General features: G+C 47.0%; 1 long non-coding RNA gene across 1 annotated transcript in view; it reads right to left on the bottom strand.

The window, feature by feature from the left end:
• Positions 1-4727: 4727 nt before the first annotated feature.
• Positions 4728-6000, bottom strand: part of LOC132540352 (uncharacterized) — a 244598-nt gene continuing 243325 nt past the window's right edge. The window contains exons 2-3 of the long non-coding RNA XR_009551512.1: positions 5806-5943; positions 4728-5438 (exon numbers count right to left, since the gene is read on the bottom strand). This is a non-coding gene — a long non-coding RNA (uncharacterized LOC132540352). The remainder of the gene's footprint in view (positions 5439-5805; positions 5944-6000) is intronic.

Here is a 6000-nt window from a genome sequence, read left to right as displayed (position 1 = left end):
CAGATGCACCCAGAATCTTCTGTTTTGGAGAAGAAATGATATATTGTTGGCCACCCATGGAGGCAGGCATCTTGAGATCTTGACTAGGAGAGCACGGTGCCAGACTGTGTCATAGGCTGCTGTGAGATCAACAAAGACAGCACCCGTCTTTAAATTCTTCTGGAATCCATTTTCAATGTAAGTTGAGAGGGACAGGACTTGTTTTGCTTGTCTGTGAGCTGAGGTGACAATCCCAGTAAAAACCCACAGGATGTCTGTGAGAGTGATGGATACAACAGACACCTGGAGGTCACAGTGCAGTGCCAGGCAGAGGGTGGGGGCTACTCAGAGCTTTTAAGGAAAGTAACTGATATGCATTCCCTCCAGTGCTGTACTCTGTAGCCTGGTAGCAATCATTTCTCACTATTGAAAACAACTTATAATTTAAAAGAATGCAATCATTGGATATCAAACATAGAAGGCAAGCTCGAGAGAAAGTCTCATGGTTCTATGAAAGCCACCAATGATGTTCCTGCAGAAGTATCCTCACACCAGAAGGGACAGTTGAGTTTCAACACCACCATTACAGTGACCAATTTTAATATCACATAACACACAAGGTTCACTGCTTTTTATTATTCCATAGGAACTCAAATATCTGTTAAACTGACAAATATGTGGCCTTTCTATGTTTCCTTAAACCTGTAGGAGGGGAGATGCATATACTGAAATGGACAGACAATAGGTTTAAAAATCCACACATCAATCTGGCCAATACATTAAACACAGAATGACAGAACAGATACAAGGTGTTTGGTGGAGGGGATGTGCTCCCTCATCCCGGGTGTGGACCCTGTTCCCACACCTGTGACCATGTTCTGACACTGCCTCTGGGCCTGCTGCCTCCCCTATGGCTAGGGACTCTTTGTGAGTGGTAAAGCAGAATTACAGGTGTCTCTCTTTCCTTCTTAATTACCCTCCACACTCTTTATTTCTGTCTCTATGCAGTTCTTCTTCTTCTAGTGTTTGCCCTTCTTCCGTAGCCAGTCAACAGCGTCAGGTTGAGCCTGATGTCTGCTTGTTGCTGGCTTTGAAAGTGACTGGGATCCATGTGGATTCAGTCGGCTAGGAAGGATCGTCAGTTTCCCCAATAAATGGGTACTCACGGGATGCACCACGAGAAGGTCGATCCAATGCATCCCTCTCTATGCAGTAAATAAATTCATTAAAAACAAATCTATAAAGATGCAAGCTACCTACCTCACCTTCAAAGGAACAAACAAGAATTTTGGAAGTGAGTCAACATCACTAAGAAAAGATTCTACACTGTCTTGTGAGCTTAAGTGAACAGGTTTAGGCCACACTGTGAACAAGGTACAGGAACATGATAAAATTAAACCAAAATCCCCACATAAGACCCCAGAAGTAACCCAGGCAACACCTTGGGTCTTACCGTCAAATTCAGTCAGTGCAACTTCGTCCAGAGGTTCATCTACCTCCACCTGGACGTGAAAGACACGCAATGGGGGCTCTTCTTTCTGCAGACACTGAGGTGATTCGAGGTTGTCATTGTCCACCTACAGACAGAGAAAAGCACCAGCATCCAGCAGATCACCTAGCTGGAGCTGGGGTCAGTAAACTCCAGTAAACTCTCACTGCAGACCTCTACTCATTCGCTGGGTGGAGCACGGATGCTGTCGCAGCTGGAGGCTCAGACAAGTTTCCCTCCAAGTGGGATAAGCACTCACTTTGCTCTGCAGGTTTGATGTGCACCTCCTCTAAGGAAGGCTCTGCTTAAAAATAGTCAAAGAAGCTTCTAAAAGGAAACAAAGAGGCTGAGGATGGTGACATGATGACCGAGGAGACACCTGCTTTGCCACACTTGTGACCCAAGGTTGTAATGCTGGAACACTACCTGGGAGTATGCTACATTGAGAAACACTTGGTGTGGGGTGTCTCTCCCCTCCCAGCCTCTCTCTCCCCCTTTTTCTCCCTCTCCTCCCCTCCCCTCCCCTCCCCTCTCTTCCCCTCCCTTCTCTTCCCTTCCCCTCCCCTTCCCTCCCCTCCCCTCCCCTCTCCTCTCCTCTCCTCTCCTCTCCTCTCCTCTCCTCTTCTCTTCTCTTCTCTCTCTCTCTCTCTCTCTCTCTCTCTCCCTCTCTATCTCTCTGTGTCAGGAAAGGACAGCCCCTGCCAGCAGGAAAACTCACCTAGGAGGATGCTTGCTTTGCTGCACAAGCAACCCAGGTTCCAGCTCAGCCTCCCCCACACTGGGGAAAACTTCACAGTTAGGATGTCATTTTGTCAGAGCTTCCTTCTACAATTGTCTGTCTTTTTCTGTCTAAAAAATACGGCCTTGAGTAGTGACAGCCAGGCAACAACATCAATAAATTCTTGGAGGTGGGGAGTAGCTGAATACTCGACGTGGAATCCTACAGGAGCTGATGAGAGACCCTAACTCTCCTCCTCCTTCTGCTCAATCTCTACTTCTTTCTTCATTAAAGAAAAACTAGGCTCCCCACTTGAAGGGTGTCGCTTCACAGTTAGTGAAGTAGGTCAGCAGGTGTCTGTCTTCTTCTTCCTCTCTGTCGTCCCCTCCTCAATCCATTTCTCTCTGTCCTTTCTAACAATGATAACAATAATAGCTACAACAACAATAAAAACAAATGGCAACAAGATTAATATATATATATATATATATGTAAAAAAAAAAAAGAAATCCTAAAAAAAAGGCAAGTTCCTCTACATAAAAGCTTTACATTCCACAGAAAAATGCTCATTCTTCTGGACAAAGGAGGGCTCAGTCATTTTCTTTGTTCCCTATGTTATTTATATATTTATTTGTGTGGAGGTGATGCTTTACAGTGCATTCATTGACATATGCTTACAGTTTCAGTATGAAATAGGCCCCCAGAGTTTTCATCTTCTCCTCTCCCCTCCCCAGTCATTGGATTTGCTACAATACACCACGTCCAGTCCATGTTCACTTTGTTCTCTCCCTCCCCCTCACTACTTTATTAAGTCTAGCTAATAAGTGAGACCATTTCATATTATTTACTTATTGTAATTAGAGAGGTGGGGGTAAGTGGGGGGTAGAAAGAATGATCAGAGCACTGCTCAACCTTGGCTTACCGTGGTTGTGGGAACTGAAGCTGAGAACTCAAGAGCCTCAGACATGAGAGCCTTTTTGAGCAACCATTATGCTGTCTCCCACTGCAATAATTTTACTTTTTGTATGCAGGCCATATTACTTAGAGAACAGCACCACAGAAGACTGCATGGAAGCTGAAATGCAGTTTTCACCGTCTCTGAGAACTAGATCAGACCCATGCACAGCAAATGCCACAGTAGGCTGATGTACTCGGCCACAGGTGTGATCTCTGTAGCTTTGATTCTGTATGTCTCTGATGTGGGGCCCTCACAGTCTGAACCACACAGGAATCTCAGTGAGTATCAGAAGACCTGATAGATGCCTAGAATACCCACCACAGCACTGTGCCAGCTATTATGTAAACTTTAATGTAAATGGTTAGGGTTTTAGTGTAAGTTTTCTACTAAGTTTCAATGGAAGGCTGTTTTCTTCACTAATTCTACGTTTGTTTGTCACCATCTGGGTTTCATTACTCTCAACTGAATTTTTCAGAGAGACAAGATACCACAGCACTATGGCCCTTCCAAGTGTGCTGGGGGCTGGGGCTGAACCTGAGCCATACCGATCTCTCCTTGTCAGAAATACTGTGCCCAATAGGGAAATAATGATGTCAGCAGAATAGAGAGAAAGCGAGAGGAAGGCAAGCTGTTGCATTTGACACCATGTTCTGGAAGGTCATAAGAACCATTCAGGACAGAGCAATGATCACAGGAGATGTGACAGGTAACTCTGAATCTTTCCATTTCCATGGCATCTTTTCATTGTTATATAAATTCATGCTCACTGTGCAAAATAGGACATTTATTATTTCATGAAATAATGCATTTCATGTTCTTATATCAACTGGCTGTGAGATGTCAGAAATAAAATAAGAGAAACCACATCTGAAGGCATCAGTACAAAAAACCACCGAGCATGACAGGGCAGACCTGAGGTGTGAAGTGGAGACAGATGACGTGCTTCCTGCTCCAGCTGTGTGAGGACCTCTGTCCCCACCCCTGGAACCCCAACCTCACACAGCCTCTTGGTCTGCTGGTTTCCCCATGGGCCGTGAGCACTGCTAGGGCAGCCACAAGGTCCTACTCAGATCCCCCAACACTTGTGTGTGACACAGATAAAGGAATGAACCCCATGGACATTTGTCCATCTCGAGTTGGATTTCATCGCCTTAAAAGGGCCTGGCTGGGGGCCAGGTGATGGCACACTCAGAAGAGCACACAGGCCGCCCTGGCAAGGACCCTGGGTCAAGGGAGCACGGCACCACAGTGAAGCAGTGTGGCAGGTGACTCCCTTTGTCTCTTCCTCTCTATCTCCTGCTTACCTCTCAATTCCTCTTGTTGCTTGCTATCCAATAAATGAGTAAATAAACATTTAAATAAAATAAGTGAGGATGGCACCTTCCTGTTTCTGTCTTCTCCTCCTCCTCACAGTCCACCCCTCTACTTGGACTGAGGAGCTCAGTCCTTCTAAGCCACAGTGACTCTTGGATTGAGAACACTGGTAAAAACAGGAAACAGTTCACTGAGCCAGAGAGCAATACCTAGAGATTTTTAAAAGTGAAGAATGCCACACACTTCAGAAGCAGGCAATCTCAGGCCTATTAGCACTTCGAACAATCCTGATACTTCAGGCACTGAGTTAGTGGAGAGGCTTGAGAACAATTCTCAACGGGGTACAGAACAAATCACCCTCCAGACCCCACAGGAGCTTCCCAAAGAAAGTGGGGCACCACCAGGATCCCGGGTGCTCCCTCAAAGACTATTCATCACCCACCTGCCTGCAGGGCTCCTCAGAAGGACACTGCTGCACCTCTGTGCACGGGTCCTGGGTCTCAACAGACTCCTTCAGCTGCTCGGGATGCTCCAGCTTCTTGGTGTCTGCGTTCCTCCTCCTTCTTCTCGACCTCCTTCTCCTGCTCCTCCTCCTGTTGTTCATCCTCCTCCTCTTTTTCCTCCTCTTTCTCCATGTCCATCCGCATCACCACTTCCTCTTCCACCTCATCCTCTTCCAATATTTTCTCCTCCTCCACCCCCTGCTCCACTGAATTCTTTTCCACCACCACCTCCCCCACCAGCATCAACACCATATCTTCCTTCTCCTCCTCCTTGGCCTCTGCCTCCTCCTCAACTTTCTCCTCCTTTGATGATGTTTTTCCTCAGACTCCTCCAACATTCTCAGACTCTTCTGGTGTTCTTCCTCAGCCTCTCTGGGCAGCTTCTCTTTCTCCATGTGCTCCTCCTCATTCTTTGAGCCTCCTCACTCTCCTGGGCCTGTCCTCAGGATGACTATGTGGCAGCTTCAGCTGCTCCAGCTGAAAGAAAACAGGTTTCCTGAGATGTCTGTCCTCACTGCACAATGCCAGGAAAACAGCAAAGCGCAACAGGTCTTGTTGTCATTTCCCTCTTTAGTAAGTGTGAATAAATCATGCAGGAATTCACTGACAGAGGCTGACAGTGAACATCTGACAAACTGGAGGGAAACTGCACATAGGGATTTGAAAGCCCTGCATGAGGGTGTCATTGCAGCAGCCTCCTAATCTCAGGGGAAATGGCACTGAACAGGACTCAGAAGGACTTCATCAGTCAAAATGCAGAGACATGAGAACATGCTAAACAGGGTGCAGAACAAACCACCACCAAATCACATCCCCAGTGGGGATCAGAGAAGAGACCAGGTACCTCCTGGGGGCTGGGAGCCTCCTGGCCGGCCAACTGCTCCACGTGAGCTCTGGGCTCACCCTTGGCCTGAGCAACTGGCTTTGGCAGCTCCACACACGGGCTGGAGGGTACACACATCTCCTCCTCCTCCTCCTCTGCCTACAGAAGACAGCAGACAGCACATTAGAGCAGGTCCACCTTTAATCAATTACCATA

This window comes from Erinaceus europaeus, chromosome 9, assembly GCF_950295315.1.
Source record: "Erinaceus europaeus chromosome 9, mEriEur2.1, whole genome shotgun sequence".
NCBI lineage: Eukaryota > Metazoa > Chordata > Mammalia > Eulipotyphla > Erinaceidae > Erinaceus > Erinaceus europaeus.
The sequence above is the reverse complement of the archived record's forward strand: the minus strand, read 5'-3'. Positions and strand labels throughout refer to the sequence as shown.